This window comes from Bos javanicus, chromosome 13 (assembly GCF_032452875.1).
Source record: "Bos javanicus breed banteng chromosome 13, ARS-OSU_banteng_1.0, whole genome shotgun sequence".
Classification (NCBI taxonomy): Eukaryota; Metazoa; Chordata; class Mammalia; order Artiodactyla; family Bovidae; genus Bos; species Bos javanicus.
In genome coordinates this window covers 79,521,468-79,539,138 of record NC_083880.1, presented here as the reverse complement: position 1 = coordinate 79,539,138, position 17,671 = coordinate 79,521,468, and positions in this window count along the sequence as shown.

Below are 17,671 nucleotides of genomic sequence, written 5' to 3'. Positions count from 1 at the left end.
GGAGCTGCCAAATAAATACATAAAATGAATATATCAGAAAAAATAATAATCAGAAAAAAATAATCAGAAGGCTCACTCCAGCAGGGTCACGGAGGAGAGTTTCAAGAAGTAGGAATTTACAAAGGTGCAGGCAGGTACAGAGAAGCCTGTAGGGGTAGGGGAAGCACCCTGGGGCTACCGACAGCAGGGAGCCCTTGCCTCCTCCAGGCTGGAAAAGGCAACGGGAGGGAGCAGTTAGCAGGACCTAGCCGGAGCTGCAGGGAGGAGCCGCCCCCCAGGAGCTGTGCCTTCAGTAGTGGCCGGCCAAGGGGTCAGCACCCCAACCGCACTCTCTCCTGACTGCCCATCTCCAGCACCTCCTCCCTGTGGGCCGAAAGCCACAAAAACCCAGATGTCACAGGAGCCAGGGACTGAAGCCCCCGAAGGCCGGGCTCCTAGGCACAGGGCAGGAAAGAGAAAAAACGGAATATTCTGCACTCTCGGGATGTCCGCAGAGCTGGCACTGGCGACGCTTCAGACCCCACCTCTCCAAAATCATCCTTTCCCGCTGGTTATTTATGTTGCTACCCTTTTGCAAGGACCATATAAAATATTTTACATGCTTTTAAAACTCATAAATGTAATGAAGCCAAGATGTTTCAGCAAATGTGCCTGACAAATCCTGCCACAGATCCACTCTTAGCTGACATCAGGACCAAAGGCACATCTCATGACCCTCAGCATCTGACGTGGAAGCCAAGAGATTCATCTCCAGACCTGCTCAGCCCCCAGGATGGCCGAGCTGTCACTGGGTTTTGAGAGTGTACCTATCCCTTCATTCATGTACTGCCATCCACCTCTTGCAAATAACCGCTGCTTTTTGAAAAATGGGATTCAGTCAGTTGGAGATATGTTGGTGAAGAGAGATTCTTGCAATGTGTTCAGGCGTTGTGCCTATAACCTCCACTCTGAGCTTTCTGGAAAAAGACGCATGCCTCTGAACTTGGGCTGATAATCTCAGGGGCTCAGAGTAAAAGTCGGTAAGAGCTCAGCACAAAACCACGTATGTGGAAAGAGTAGCTCCCTTGAGTACACAGTATGCATGCTTGATGGCCTTCAGCCCTGTGATGGGTGTATAATGTATATATTATTATCCCCATTGTACAGACCGGTAAGTGAGGCCCAGAGGGAGCTGAATCAACTTAACTGGGGCCACACAGCTGGCAAATAGAGCCAGGAGTCAAATCCAGGCAGTCTGATTCCAGAGGACACTCAACATTTATGCAGTGTCATCTTTCTATTTTTTTCTCCAAACTTTAAACTTTTTTTTCTGTGTTGGAGTTTAGCCGATTAACAATGCTGTGATAGTTTCAGATGAACAGTAAAGGGACTCAGTCATACATACACGTGTGTCTATTCTCCACCAAACTCCCCGCCCATCCAGGCTGCCACGTAACATTGAGAAGAGTCCATGTGCTATACAGGAGGTCCTTGTTGATGATCCATTTTAAATACAGCCGTGTGTGCATGACCTTACCAAAGTCCCTCAATTTCCCTTCCCCCCTACAATCATGAATTCGTTGTCTAAGCCTGTGAGTCTCTTTAGATTCCACATATAAGGGACTCCATCCGATACTTCTCCTTCTCTAACCCACTTCACTCAGTATGACACTCTCCAGGTCCATCCGTCTTATGCAGAATCATCTAAATAATCGGAAGCTCTTCTTGGGAAAGTGGGGCCGTAATGTGTGTGGACCGCATGGGTTTGGGTGCATGATAAATGCGTCCAGGTGGTACATTTCAAACCTTTGTCTTCAGAATGGGGGTCCGGCTGAGCCATTGTTCTGATACAGGAGAATGCCCGAGGGCCACAGCTTAGGGGATCTGCTAAGTCCTGGCACTGTACTGGGAACACTCAGGTGGCACCTTTAGGGGAGACAGATCTTGGTCAAACTCACAAATAAGCCAAATTGTAGCCGTGATAAATGCTAATAGAGAGGTATCTAGCGCTCCTTGGAAAGAAAGCTATGACAAACGTAGGCAGTCTGTTAAAAAGCAGAGACATCATTTTGCCAACAAAGGTCCACCTAGTCAAAGCTATGGCTTTTCCAGTAGTCACGTACAGATATGAGAGCTGAACCATAAAGAATACTGAGCACCGAAGAATTGATGCTTCTGAATTATGGTGCTGGAGAAGACTCTTGAGAGTCCCGTGGACTGCAAGGAGATCAGACCAGTCAATCCTGAAGAAAATCAACTCTAAATATTCATTGGAAAGATTGATACTGGAGCTGAAACTCCAATTAGCTGGACACCTGATACAAAGAGCCGACTCACTGGAAAAGATCCTGATGCTGGGAAAGATTGAAGGCAAAAGGAGAAGGAGGCAGCAGAAGATGAGACGGTTAGATAGCATCACTGACTCAATGGACATAAATCTGAGCAAACTTTGGGAGTTAGTGGAGGACAGAGGAGCCTGCTGAGCTGCAGTCCATGGGGTCACAAAGAGTTGGACACAACTTAGCCACTGAACAACAACAAAAATCCAGCTCTCCAATGGCCATGTGTGAGACAGCCAGAACCTGAATTAGTCAAGGAAGTACAGGAGACAGGACTGAATACAAGATGCCTGAGTTAGGGCTCAAGTTTTGCTTTGTTAATTAATTTATTTTTCAATTGAAGGGTAATTGCTTTACAAAATCAAGTTTGAGTCATCAAAAAGATTTCAGGGAAGACAGAGCGTTCCAGATAGGGAGATGCAAAGGCCCTGTGGTAGAGAGAAGGTCTGAAAAGAAGCTGGTGGAGACTTGGAGGCTGAAAGTGGGACGGTCATGAAAACTTGATGAGAATTTTGACTTCTTCCCCTGGCAGAATATGCTGGTGTGCACAAAATTTGTTATATCATGGCAGAGGCTTCATGGTCCCAGCCCCAGACCTTGGACTTCAGGTTAAAAATTGCTGCCTTCAAGAAGAGCTTCATTTACACGTGTAAAGGGAAGCTATTATCATAATAACTGGTGATATTAAGTCACCTGATGAATTGAGCAAGAAGCTTCCATGCCTCCAGTTTAGATTTTTTTCAGCCACACCCTATAGACCTCAAGCAAAACACTAAAGGAATTTAAAAAATAGAGAGAGGGAGGAGACAAATAATCTAGAGGATATTGAAATGTAAGCATAACAAAAGAGATCTTGGAGACCTGAAATCCAAAAAGAGGTTTCTGTCTTTGTCCCACCTTAGAACACACCTAAAACCCCACCTGGGGATGCTTCCCTTTGATTTTCCAGCTCAAAATCCAGAATCATTTTAGGCAACTGTCTTGAAATCATGCCTTAAAGCCACGCTGATGAGTCTGGCTATGGAATGTAGCAGATCTGGGTTCCAATGCAGACAGGGCCCCAGCACTTCAGAAGGTCATTTCACTTTTCAGTAACTTGGTTTTCTCATCTATAAAACGGGGAGAATAGTAGGTACCCTCCCCACCCCCCACACTCTGCACCTTCCTTTCTTGTTTGAAAGTGAAATTTTAGTCACTCAATCGTGTCTGACTTTTTGCAACCCCATGGACTGTAGCCTGCCAGGCTCCTCTGTTCATGGGATTCTCCAGGCAAGGATACTGGGTGGGTTGCCATTTCCTTCCCCAGGGGATCTTCCCAACCCCAGGGATCAAACCCGTGTCTCCCACATTGGCAGGCGGATGCTTTACCACTGAGCCACCAGGGAAGCCTAAAGCCCAGATGCACAACCCCAGTTAATCTCACTCTCCACTTTCTCCCTACCGAGTCTCACACGTCCTCAGATCTCTGACTAGCTCCCTGCTGCCCCACACCCCAACACCACAAGTCTCGGTCTCATTCCTTTCATTGTGCAGGAAGCAGACTCCAATCAGAAGGGTCAGCCCCAAATTGCCCCAGCTCGATATATAAATCCACTTATCCCTACATCCATTATCTGCCCCCCACTCTACCAGGAAGTGGGGCTTCAGCTGTGAGACTAAGGCATCTGGAGCAGATGATGAATCAATATACGCGAAATGTGTGATACACTGCTTGTGGATTGTGCTGGGAAACCCGCGCAGGACAAGGACAGGATGTTGATGACAACAGGGACCTGCATGGCAGGAGGGTGCTGATACCCACGGCGGGGGTTCTGGAAAGAGGACGGATCGCAGAGACCAACCAGTGAAGGACTGAGCCCGGTGGCTCTCTGTTTGTGTCCCAGGTAGAGGGAAAAGCGAAGTGGAGAAGCCTGGTTGGAGGATTTGAAAACAGGGAAGGGAGGAACTTCCCTGGTGGTCCAGTGGTTAAGACTCTGCACTTCCACTTCAGGGGACGTGGGTTTGATACCTGGTCGGGGAACTAAGATTCAGCAAGCCTCAGAGCCAAAAAGAAAAAAGAGAGAGAGGAAAAAAGAAAGAGAGGCAAGGGGGCAGGTGGCAGAGCAGAGTGAGTAAGAGGCTGATGAGGGAGAGGAGAGATGAGGCCAGAGAAGAAGTGGAGACCCGTCCTGGAGGGGTTCCACTGTGCATCTTTGGAAGGTCTTCAGGTTCCCTCTTGTTGTTAAAGGATGTCTTCCTTCCACCTGAGGAGATTCCACCTCTTTCCTAGGACCACAACCCCAAAGCACCGTGGAGAGCTCCAAGGACCTTGTCACTTCTTGCTGGATACTCTCACCCCAGGATCATCAGTCTCTGTACCTCCTAAACCACCTGTTCACCAGTGTCTCCCCACTTTCTCCAACCCAGACTTCCCTTTTAAGATGCAACTGTTACTGCTGCTATTTAGTCCCTAAGTCCTGTCTGACTCTGCGATCCCATGGACTGTAGCCCGCCAGGCTCCTCTATCCATGGGATTTCCCAGGCAAGGATACTGGAGTGGGTTGCCATTTCTTCTTTAGGGAGGCTTCCCGACCCAGGGATCGAACCCAAGTCTCCTGCATTACAGGCAGATTCTTTACTGCTGAGAGAGATTTCTCCAAAACCCCCTAAACTCCATGGGAGCTTGCCTCGGGGTCCAGTGGTTAAGAGTTTGCCTTTCAATGCAGGGTTGCACGTTCAGTCCCTGATTGGGGAGCTGAAACCACCCCTCTTACCCCATGGCCCTCAGGGAAAACACGAACCAGAAGCAATATTGTAACAAAGTCAGTAAAGACTTTTAAAATGGTCCTCACCAAAAGAATCTTCAGCAAAAACAAAAATTCCATGGGATTTCCTGCTGTGAGCCAAGCTCCGTTCTAAAGGCTGGGATTCAGAAGTGAAAGAAACAGCCCCAAATCCCTGCTTTTTTTCTAGTGGACAAAACCAGTTATGTTAAGAATACAGTGTCAGGTATGAAGAGTTTCTGCTGTGAAAACAATAGAGCGGGGTAAATAAAGAGCAGGCGGCCGGGGCGCCGGCCACTGCGGGGTTGCCGGCCACAGCGGGTGCGCCGGCCCTGACTGCGGGGTTGTTGGCCACTGCGGGGCGGGCCTGGATGCCAATCCCCAAGACAGGGGTGAGTCTGCAGGCTTGGCACATGGCAGGTGTTCAGGGAATAGCTACTGAGCAGCTCTAAAGTTGTCGTGGTAGAAAGAGAAGGATGAAATACAGAGCGTGCAGTCTGACCCGCACGGGCTTCCCTGGTGGCTCAGTGGTCAAGAATCCGCCTGCCAATGCAGGAGACGTGGGTTCGATCCCTGGGTCGGGAAGATCCCCCAGAGAAGGAAATGTCAACTCTCTCCAGTAATCTCACAGACAGAGGAGCCTGGGGGGCTACCGTCCACGGTCACAAAGAGTCAGACACGACTTAGCGACTAAACAACAAAAAGAACAATCTGCCCCATGCTAAGCAGAGTCCAGTCCGAAACACTGATGGCTTGGATGGATAGTTTAGAAATGTGTATTAAAATAGTTCCTGTTTGTGGTGATGATGACATAATTCCCCTAGTGCTCTTATTTTTTTAATATTTATTTATTTTGGCTGCACTGGGTGTTAGTTGGGGCAGGCAGGATCTAGTTCCCTGACCAGGGATCAAACCCAGGCCCCCTGCTGTGGGAGCGCAGCGTCTTACCCACTGGACCCCCGGGGGGTCGGGGGTCCCCCTCTAGAGCCCTTAGTGCACATGTGGTGGCAGGTACAGGACCTCCTTGAATCCCCTGAAGCACTGGGGCGAGGTCAGCATTGTCAGCCTCAGGGTCAGGTCCCCTGGGATGACCATGGCTTAGGAGGCTCTGATTGCAGGCGGGGAGGGGAGCGGTGCCCCCGGGCAGCAGGACTGACGTGCCCGGCGCTCAGGACGGGCAGCTGCTGTCACCTTTCTTGTCTCAGGGTCCTCACGGGCCATCTAGAGCAGGGGTCTCCAGCGGGGGCCGTTCTGCCCCCTCTCCCGTGGACATTCTGCAATGTCTGGAGACGTGTTTGGCTGCCATACTAAAGGGAGGGGCTGCTACTGGGATCCAGGAAGAGGCTGGGGATGCTGTTCCACATCCCATGATGCTGTTCAACATCCCATGATGCTGTTCAACATCCCATGATGCCCAGGACAGCCCCCCACAAAGCACTATCCACGCCCCAAGCCGTCACTAATGTGACGTTTAAGAAAGCCTGATGGAGAGCTTAGATGAAGGGCAGTGAGTGGGAGGGGCAGAGGCGCCCTTGGAGAACCTCAGGAGAGCTTCTCCCCAGGAAAAGGCATTCGATCTAGGACCCGCAGTCAGGAGGCTCAGCCATCCAGGGATCCGACTTCAGAGGACAGAGCGGAGGTTCTGAGCCCTTGATTTTAGGAAGGGCTTCATTTCCGCAAGTGATGGTGTTCAAAGTCTTGACAACTATGTAGCAATTTTTAAAGGAGCAGATACTTGGTTCTACCCCCTCCCCAGCTGAACAATTTCGACCTAGAGTATTGTTCTATCACCAGTGAGACCTCAGGGCAAAAACACACACACACAGAAAGGAAAAGAAGAGGGGGGAAGAGGGGGGAAATGGCAATGAAGAATGATTGCAAGTAATAAAAAGACCAGTCCCAAAGGTGACCGGTCCCAGCCAGCTTCAGCCTTGCTCCAAACCTTGACGCGAGCTCGCTCCGCCTGGGGGGCGCTTCCTTTGAGGAGGCGCGGGTGCCTCTTCTGCTGGGCACTGTCCATCGGCCTCATTTCTGATCTTCAACTTGTCCAAGCTCATTCCAGCCTCAGGGCCCTGGCTGTTTGTGAAGCATTCTTCCTCCGCGCATCAGCAGCTCTGGACTCATGAACCCATGAACTCAGGTGGCCTCTGCCTCCGGTCACTCTGTAATCATCTGTTCCCTGCACGGCATGTATGTACCTGTGTGTCTGCCGCCTGTCTGTAGTCTTCCTCACTGGGCTCTGAGTGCTGGCTCTTCTTTACCGAATCCTGGGGCCTAGCACCTTGCCTGCCCCACAGGTTGTAGCAAGAAGCAAATGGGTGGGACTTCGCGGGTGGTCCGGGGGTGAGTCCACCTGCCAATGCAGGGGGCACGGGTTCGACTGCTGGTCAGGGAAGATTCCATCTGCCATGGGGCAACTGAGCTCCTGCACCCCAAGTGCTGAGCCCGCGCTCTGCCGCAAGAGAAGCCACCGCAACGAGAAGCCTTTGCGCAGCAATGAAGACTCAACAGTACATTAATTAGTTAGTTTAAAAATTAAAAAATTAAAAACAAATGGGTGACTGGCAGTCAGAGGAGCTGATAGAAAGCCTGGATTGGCTGCTTTTGAGGTGGGTGCCCTGGGTCACAGCTATTCCCATCCTCAGTTTCTGCATCTGCAAAATGGGAATAATAATACCTCTCTAGGAATTGTGAGGTTAGTTCCATAAGGGCCCCAGCATGTTGTCTTTAATTTAGTTGGAACCCGATAAATACTGGTCTTTCCTGATAAACTCTTCTCAAAAGACTAGCCTTCCAGAATCTTCCCCTCCCTCTCCAACCACACCCAGTTCTTTTATACTCCCTATAAAAATATCCCAGAGGTATACAGGGCTTTCTGCATAGCTATGGAATTTTCTGTCAGAGGTCAGATACCGGAGGACAATGGTGGGTTTGCTTAGATTGAGTTAGCATTTCCCTGGGTTTATGCTGACCTAATCAACTCTCATCTCCAACAAAGTTTCTGAAACTAAACTCACTGCTTCTGACCCTCCCCGTCTTGATATGCTCTCTGTCTTGGTGAAGGACACTGTCACTCTCCACCCCCACCCCACCTCCAGCCTCTCCGCCCAACCACTCATTCATTCATTCACTCATTCATTTAAGGGCTAACATTTTGGATGATGTCACCCACAAGATGACTCACAGCCTGGTTGTTTTAAGTCCTAAGAATTAAGTGCCAGTGATAATTACAGCATCCTGTTTCCAACCTGACATGTTGAGCGTTTCCTCCACTAAGAGACGGTTGAATAGAATACAGAGTTTGGCAAGTGTTCTCTGCAAAGGATCAGATAGCAACATTTTAGGTTTTGCGGACCAAGGAGCAGAACTGAGGATTTTTGTTTTAAGCTTGTACCCGGGTATTTACAGCAGCTTTGCTGTTTGTTCAATCGGCTGTGCCAGGCCTTAGGTGTGGCATGCAGAATCTAGTTCCCTGAGCAGGGATTGAACCCGGGCTGCCTGCATTGGGAACTCGGAGTTTTAACCACTGGACAGCCAGAGAGGTCCCAAAACTGGGGATATTATGTGGATACTTATGTAAGGGAGAAAACCAAATTTTCAGTTAATGAACTTCAAAATATAATAACAATACTTGATTATAATTTTTTTTTCAATGTTAAGTCTATGAATGAAAAGAATGGAATTCTTTTGGAGGATAACATTGCTAGATTGGAGTTCAAAGTCATGTTTTTTATCCTGAAAGAGATAGTGAAGTTTTCTCTGTAAGAAAGAAAGAAAAAGTGAAGTCACTCGGTCGTGTTCGACTCTTTGCGACCCCATGGACTGTAGCCTACCAGGCTCCTATGTCCATGGGATTTTCCAGGCAAGAGTACTGAGGTGGGCTGCCATTTATCTGTAAAGTCCCTGGTTAACGCACAGGTCCTGCAAACCAAAGGCAGGCTGGACTTGGCCTTGGGGCTGCTATTTGCTGGCGCCTCGCATGGCCCTCAGGAAGTTGCTCAGTTCTGAAGGTCGGCCCTAGCCCTGTGGGGACTTGGGTAAGTCATTTACCTCTCTGTGCCATAATCTGCTCCCCTGGAAAATGGGGGTGATAGCGACAGAAATTACCCCATAGGGTACTTGATTTTTTTAATATATAAATGCGTTGGTTTTTGTTTTGTTTTTTTGGTGCTGGGTCTTCCCTGCTGCACGGGCTTTCCAGCATAACAAGTCCCAAGTGAGGAGTGAAGACCCCAGCGCCACTGACTTCCCCCAGCCTTCCTGTTTCTGGACATGACGTGGCACTTGCGTAAAACATCTAGGAGCCATCCTTGGCCTCTCTCTTCTCTCCCTGTATCCAGTCATCCAGTCTGTCTGCACGTCCCACGTATTCCTGTCCAGGCATCTCTCCTGGAGCCGCCGGTCATCTCTTCCTCCTGGGCCCGTTGCCGGAGTCTCCACCGCCCCGCCCCCTCGAGCTGAGGTCCATCATCACATTCACACTTTTCTAAAACCTAATGAAAGTCACGTCATTCCTCCACTCCAAACCTTCCAGCAGCTTTTCATCTCACTAGACAAAAAGCAATGTTCTCTTTAAAAACAGAAGGCCGTTCCACTCCTCTTAGCAATCATATCAAGATGAAAAGTGAAAGTGTTAGTTGCTCAGTCCTGGCTGCCTCTGCGACCCCATGGACTGTAGCCCGCCAGGCTCCTCTGTCCATGGGATTCTCCAGGCAAGAATACTGGAGTGGGTTGCCATGCCCTCCTCCAGGGGATCTTCCCAACCCAGGGATTGAAGCCGGGTCTCCTGCATGACAGGTTCTTTGCCATCTGAGCCGCCAGAGAAGCCATATTAAGATGAAGCTTCTTTAAAAGTTTCAAGTCTTATGTGTTTTGGTGCAGGACAATTAAGATTTTCGTAAACATCCATCATAGTTACCCCCTCTTGAGTAATATTTTACATCTCTGAAATGTCCTGATACTTATTTGGGTATCTATTTGGTAGGGTGTCACTGTGATATGACATTTAATATAAATGGATGGGGGATTTTTTTTTTAATAAAATAAATGGAAGGAAGGAAAAAAAGAGGTAACAGAAGCTTTTATTTCAGATAGACAAATAATACATAGAAACCTGGGAAAAGATACTTAACACACTAATCGTTCAGTTCAGTTCAGTCGCTCAGTCGTGTCCAACTCTCTGCGACCCCATGAATCGCAGCACGCCAGGCCTCCCTGTCCATCACCAACTCCCGGAGTTCACTGAGACTCACGTCCATCCAGTCGGTGATGCCATCCAGCCATCTCATCCTCTGTCGTCCCCTTCTCCTCCTGCCCCCAATCCCTCCCAGCATCAGAGTCTTTTCCAATGAGTCAACTCTTCGCATGAGGTGGCCAAAGTACTGGAGTTTCAGCTTTAGCATCATTCCTTCCAAAGAAATCCCAGGGCTGATCTCCTTCAGAATAGACTGGTTGGATCTCCTTGCAGTCCAAGGGACTCTCAAGAGTCTTCTCCAACACCACAGTTCAAAAGCATCAATTCTTCAGCGCCCAGCTTTCTTCACAGTCCAACTCTGAAATCCACACATGACCACTGGAAAAACCATAGCCTTGACTAGACGGACTTTTGTTGGCAAAGTAATGTCTCTGCTTTTGAATATGCTATCTAGGTTGGTCATAACTTTCCTTCCAAGGAGTCAGTGTCTTTTAATTTCATGGCTGCAATCACCATCTGCAGTGATTTGGGATCCCCCAAAAATAAAGTCTGACACTGTTTCCACTGTTTCCCCATCCATTTCCCATGAAGTGATGGGACCAGATGCCGTGATCTTCGTTTTCTGAATGTTGAGCTTTAAGCCAACTTTGTCACTCTCCACTTTGGGAAATGCAAATCAAAACCACAGTGAGAAACTACCTCACACCCTTTAGATAGTTACTAACAAAACCCAGAAAATAACAAGTGTGAGTGAGTATGATTTCCATTCTAAAGGAAATCAGTCCTGAATATTCATTGGAAGGACCGATGTTGAAGCTGAAACTCCAACACTTTGGCCGCCTGATGTGAAGAGCTGACTCATTTGAAAAGGTCCTGATGCTGGGAAAGATTGAAGCCAGGAGGAGAAAGGGACGACAGAGGACGAGATGGTTGGACGGCATCACTGACTCAGTGGACGTGAGTTTGAGTAAACTCTGGGAGCTGGTGATGGACAGGGAGGCCTGGCGTGCTGCAGTCCATGGGCTCGCAGAGTCGGACATGACTGAGTGACTGAACTGAACTGAGTGAGCAAGCAGAGAAATTGGACTGCTGAATACTGTCAGTGGCGATGTAACTGGTGCAACTGTTGCTGAAAATAGTATGGCAGCTTCTTGAACAATGAAAAATAGAATTATACACACTATGCTATGCTATGCTAAGTCACTTCAGTCATGTCCGACTCTGTGCGACCCCATGCACACTACTATATGTAAAGTAGATAATCAGCAGTGAGCCACTGTATGGCACAGGGAACTCTACTCAATACTCTGCAATCACCTGTGGGGGAAAAGAATCTGAAAAACAATAGATATATGTATGTGTTAATTGCTCGGTTGTGTCCAACTCTTTGTAACCCCCTGGACCGTAGCCCACCAGGCTCCGTTGTCCATAGAATTCTCCAGGTAAGAATACTGGAGTAGGTTGCTATTCCCCTCTCCAGGGAATCCTCCTGACCCAGGAAGCAAAGCTGGGCCTTCCTGCATTGCATGCAGAGTCTTTACCATCTGAGCCACCAGGATGCAGATTCTTTACCATCTGAGCCACCAGGGAAGCCCCAAGATACGCGTGTAACTAAACCACTTTGCTGCACCCCCAAAACTCACACCACATTGTACATCAACTATCCTCCAATAAAAACTGAAAGAGAAAAGTTAAAAACTAAAAAATTGAATTACCATATGATGTAGCAATTCTACTTCTGGGTATATATACCGCAAAGAATTAAAAGCCAGGTCCATGAGAAGATACTTGTATATTCATATCCATAGCAACATGATTCCCAATAGCTAGAAGGTGGTAGCAACCCAAGTGTTTATGACGCATGAATCCATAAGTTAAATGTGGTATATACATACAAAATAGTATTATTCCCTTAAACATGAAAAATTCCAATACTGGGCACACCATGGATGTACCAGAGGATATGATGCTAAATGAAATAAGCCAGTCACACACAGGCAAACATTGTATGATTCCTCTTGCATGGAGTACCCAGCGTGTTCAGACAGACAGTAGAATGGTGGCTGCCAGGCCGAGTTGAGAGAATTGGGGAGTTTGCGATTAATGGGTACGGAGTTTCAGTCTTGCTAAATGAAAAGAGTGATGGAGATGAATCGTGGTGATGGTTGCACAACAATGTGAATGCATTTAATACCACTGACCTGCATTATTTTGAATTATTAAGATGCTACATTTTATGTGTATTTTCCACAATTTTTTAAATTGTAAAATAAAACCCAAAAAACTAGAGTCATGACCTCTAAGGCCATACGTGTGCTTGCCTCCCCACTACCTCTCATTCACTCCAGTCCCGCCCCAGTGGCCTCTTTAAATTTCTCCAAACAGGGCAAACACATTCCTGCCCCGGGGCCTTTGCACTGTCTGTTACCTGGAATGCCCTTCCCACAGATATCAGCCTGGCTGTCACTTCCTTCACGTCTCTGCTCACATGTCTCCTTATCAGTGAGGCCTTTCCTCATTCCTCTGCCAAAAAAGCATCCTCTGACGTTCCCTATCCCTTTATGCTGTTGCACTGTCTTCGTGGTATTCGCTTCTAGCTGACATGTATTAAAGGTATTTGTTTATGCAAAGACGAATGAAGTGAGCAGGGTGCCTTCTGTCATGGAATGACAAGTCTGCGAGGTAACTTGTGCCTTCCACAGCTGCATCCCCGCATCCCATCCCAGGGCCATTCTCGGCGGCGTCCATGCACCCTTGACCGCCACTTTTTCGCGTGGCCCAGTAGTGTCCACATCAGGTTTGTGGTGGGAAGGTGCCATTTTTTTTTTTTTTTTGAGTGCCTCGCACAGCTTGTGGGATCTTAGTCCTCTGCCCGCGATTGAACCGGGGTCCTCTGCAGTGAAACGCAGAGCCCTGAGCCCTGCACAGCCAGAGAATCCCCTTTTTGCCCATTTTAGACCACATGAGTTTTTTCATCCTAAAATTCTCAGCACTCAGCCCAAGGCCTGGCACCTAGAGGACAAAATAATTCTTCATTGAATGAATGATAGTCAAGTAAATCAAACGACTCTGGCCCCCAGGCTATCATGTATGTTGTGGGTCTACTTAATATTATCAGAAACCTTAATCTTCCTACTATAGCCTGAAAAAGTGTGCGTGATAACCATATGTGCTTCCTGAACACCAGTATAAGCCGGAGGCTTTACTACCATCATTTCTAATTTTTGAAGCAAAGTAGAGATTAGTCTCTCCATTTACTGGCAAAGGAAACCCGGTTTGGAGAGACTGAGAGAGGCCAGAGAATAATGGCAAAGGCAGGGCGCACATCCCGGCGTGTCCATGTCGCCCAGGTTAAGAAATGAACTTTCAGGACACTCCCTGGTGGCCCAGGGCTTAGGAGTCAATGCCTTCACGGCTGGGTCCTGGATTCGATTCATGGCTGGGGAACTAAGATCCTGAAAGCTGCATGGCACAGCCCCAACAAAAAACTCAAGAACAAATCAAACCAACAGCCGTCCTTAGCTCTTGTCCTGTTTCCTAGGCGCGCCTTCCTTTTCGGCGTCTATTTCTTCCTCGACGTTTGTCTCCCCTCCCTTCCTCCCCTCCTATGTTTCTTCTTCACCCTTTGCTTCTTTCTGCTCTTTTCTGCTCTCTCTCCGCTTTTCCCTCCGTTTCAGCGCCTCATCTCCAGTCTTTGTAACCAGACCAGAGCCAGGTCATTTGTTTATTTGGAAGTTGGAGCTGAGAAAAGAAGTCAAAATCTCTCCCCGCACATTAAAACAAAGACGGGGCATTTTATATTCCCTTTCATGGTCAAAAGATGATCCTTCCTTTCTTCCCCTTCACAAAATCCATTTCGGTGTTTATAGACAGGTTATCTTAACAATGACTGCCCTTTGCTTTTCTCTCTGTGCCAATTAACATTCTTAATTGCCTCGCTCTAACCCACTCACTTTCTGTGTCTTGGGCAGAGTTCTCTGACAAGTTTATTTTCAATTATAATTTATATTACAATGATAGATAGATATTTATGACAGTAAACTTTCCAGTGCTGGGCTTTTAGCTCTTAAAGGTTTGTTATAATAAAGAATGTTTGTGGCACGTTGACAGAAGTGCCTTCCTAGTGTTATTTTTTTTTTAAGACAAGTTCGGAATAGGTATTTTTTGGAAGGCGGGGAAGCAGGGTGTGTGTCTGGAAGGTAATCACAAAAAAGAAAGAGGAAAAAGCAAGAGAAAACTTTTAGGAAAGGTTGTGGGGGCCAATACAGAAATGTTTAAAGGTTGAATCAGAACAGCTAGCAAAGGGAATGCAGCGGAAAGCGCTTTTTAGCAGAAAAATTGTTCAATCAATTGAACCTTCAACTTGCTTTTGAAAATCTATACATTTCTCCTGTCCAGTTACGAAATATCTGAATGTCCTGATAAGCATGTTTATGGTTTTACCCTTTTAGCTTGGCCACTCGTGTTACCCAGGCTCGTGTCTTGCACAAGAACTCACAAAGGAATGAGAGAGTATTTTCGGAAGCTTTTGATGGGTTGTGAGTGTGAGAAGCACCAACACTTATTGCAGAACAACTCAGGGTGTGTGGTCTTAAGAAAAGAAAGCCCAAATTTGCACAGAGCCAAATCAACAGGATGTTCACTCTCATATTCTCTATAATAAAGACAACTCAATATATAACAGGGATTGGTTAAGTGGATTAAAGGTTCCTCCATAGAGTGAAAAAATGACATGATAGAACACATTGACAAAGATTTGTTGTTAGCAAAGTAGAAAAGGCTGATGCTATCCCATTCAAGTAAAATAGAACTGCAAAATGTTTTCTTTGTTTTTTTAATGTATTTTCAAATAGATCTCAACTCTGTAAAAGTTATGATATTCATGAAAGAAAGATCAGAAGAAAATTCACTCAAATATTATCTTTCTCTCATCTGTAGAAGCAGCAGAAAAATTACTCAAATCATCCCAATGTGGGAACGAGGGAATTTAAGCCTGTACAATCTGAGAGAAAGGCGGGGATGCATGGGTTTGAGTCAGTTGGGGGGATTAACAAGGTTCCCCTGGAGAAGCTGTTGTTGTTCAGTCGCTCAGTCGTATCCACTCTTTCAGCTATATACCCAAAAGTGGACATGCTAGATCCTATGGTAATTCTATTTTGATTTTTTTAAGAAATCACCATACTGTTTTCCATGACAGTTGCACATTGTACATTTCCATCAGTGGTCAGCTCAGTTTAGTTCAGTCACTCAGTCATGTCCAACTCTTTGCGACCCCATGGACTGCAGCATGCCAGGCCTCCCTGTCCATCACCGACACCCGGAGCTTGCTCAAACTCATGTCCATTGAGTCGGTGATGCCATCCAACCATCTCAACCTCTGTCTTCCCCTTCTCCTCCTGCCTTCAATCTTTCCCAGCATCAGGGTCTTTTCAAATCAGTCAGCTCTTCGCATTAGGTAGCTAAAGTATTGGAGAAGCTAAGGATTCTGTTTTAGTTGAGGTATAGGCTTAAAACTCAGCATTCAAAAAATGAAGATCATGGCATCCAGTCCCATCACTTCATGGCAAATAGATGGGGAAGAAGTGGAAACAATGACAAATTTTCTTTTCTTGGGCTTCAAAATCACTGCAGACGGTGACTGCAGCCATGAAATTAAAAGACACTGGCTCCTTGGAAGGAAAGCTATGACAAACCTAGTCAGTGTATTAAAAAGCAGAGACATCACCTTGCTGAGAAAAGTCCGTCTAGTCAAGGCTATGGTTTTTCCAGTAGTCATGTATGGATATGAGAGTTGGACTATAAAGGAAGCTGAGTGCTGAAGAATTGATGCTTTTGATCTGTGGTTTTGGAGAAGACTCTTGAGAGCCCTTTGGACTGCAAAGAAATCAAACCAGTCAATCCTAAAGGAAATCAACCCTGGATGTTCATTGGAAGGACTGGATGCTGAAGCTGAAGCTCCAATACTTTGGCCACCTGATGTGAAGAGCCAACTCATTGAAAAAGACCCTGATGCTGGGAAACACTGAGGGCAGGAGGAGAAGGGGGTGACAGAGGATGAGATGGTTGGATGGCATCACTGACTCAATGGACATGAATTTGAGCAAACTCAGGGAGATAGTGAAGGACAGAGAAGCCTGGCGTGCTGCAGTCCATGGGGTCACAAAGCATCAGACACAACTTAGTGACTGAACAACAATAGTTGATGTACAATATTACACAAGTTACAGGTGTACAGTATAGTGATTCACAATTTTAAAGGTTATACTCCTTGTATAGTTATTATAAAATATTGGCTATATTCCCTGTGTTGTACAATATGTCCTTATATCTTATTTATACATAATAGCTTATACCTCTTAATTTCTACCTGTTATCCCTTCCCGCTTCCCTCTTCCCACTGGTAACTAATTGGTTCTCTATAGAAGATAAGAGGATTTACTGTGATTGTGATTTAGTACCTTGTTTCATTAGAAAGGGCTTCCCTGGTAGCTCAGATGATAAAGAATCCGCCTGCAATGCAGGAAATCCGGGTTTGATCCTTGGGTTGGGAAGATCCCCTGAAGGAGAACAGGGCAACCTACTCCAGTATTCTTGCCTGGAAAATTCCATGGAAAGAGGATCCTGGTGGGCTACAGTCCTTGGGGTTGCAAAGAGTCAGACAGGACTGAGTGACTAGCAGTTTCACTTTTATTAGGAATTATTATTTTATTTTTAATACAAATTTAAAGAAATAAAAATTATTATTTTATTATTATTGGGGAAAAAAAAGGATTAGATAGATACTAATATGGCCAACCAGTCCATCCTAAAGGAGATCAGTCCTGGGTGTTCATTGGAAGGACTGATGCTGAAGCTGAAACTCCAATACTTTGTCCCCCTGATGTGAAGAGCTGACTCATTTGAAAAGACCCTGATGCTGGGAAAGATTGAGGGCAGGAGGAGAAGGAGACGACAGAGGATGAGATGGTTGGATGGCATCACCGACTCACTGGACATAAGTTTGGGTGAACTCTGGGAGCTGCTGATGGACAGGGAGGCCTGGCGTGCTGCAGTCCATGGGGTCGCAGAGTCGGACACGACTGAGCGACTGAACTGAAACTGAACATGGCCTTGAAAACCATATTACCTACAGACCTGGTTTCTCAGCTTTGGCACTACTGACTCATAGCTCTCTGTTGTAGGTGGGCGGCTGTCCTGGGTCACGTGGGGAATTAGCATGCTCTCCCGCCTTAGCCTGCTGTCTTGCGGCTTCTACCTACTGTGGGTCAGGAGCTCTCCTTCATTGCCGTATGTCTCCAGGCGGTGGGGAGGTCAAATCACCCCCATTGAGAACCACTGCCTTGGACTTAACAGTGTAAGGCCTGACCAATCTTGTCTAGAGCATGTAAGTGCCCCAG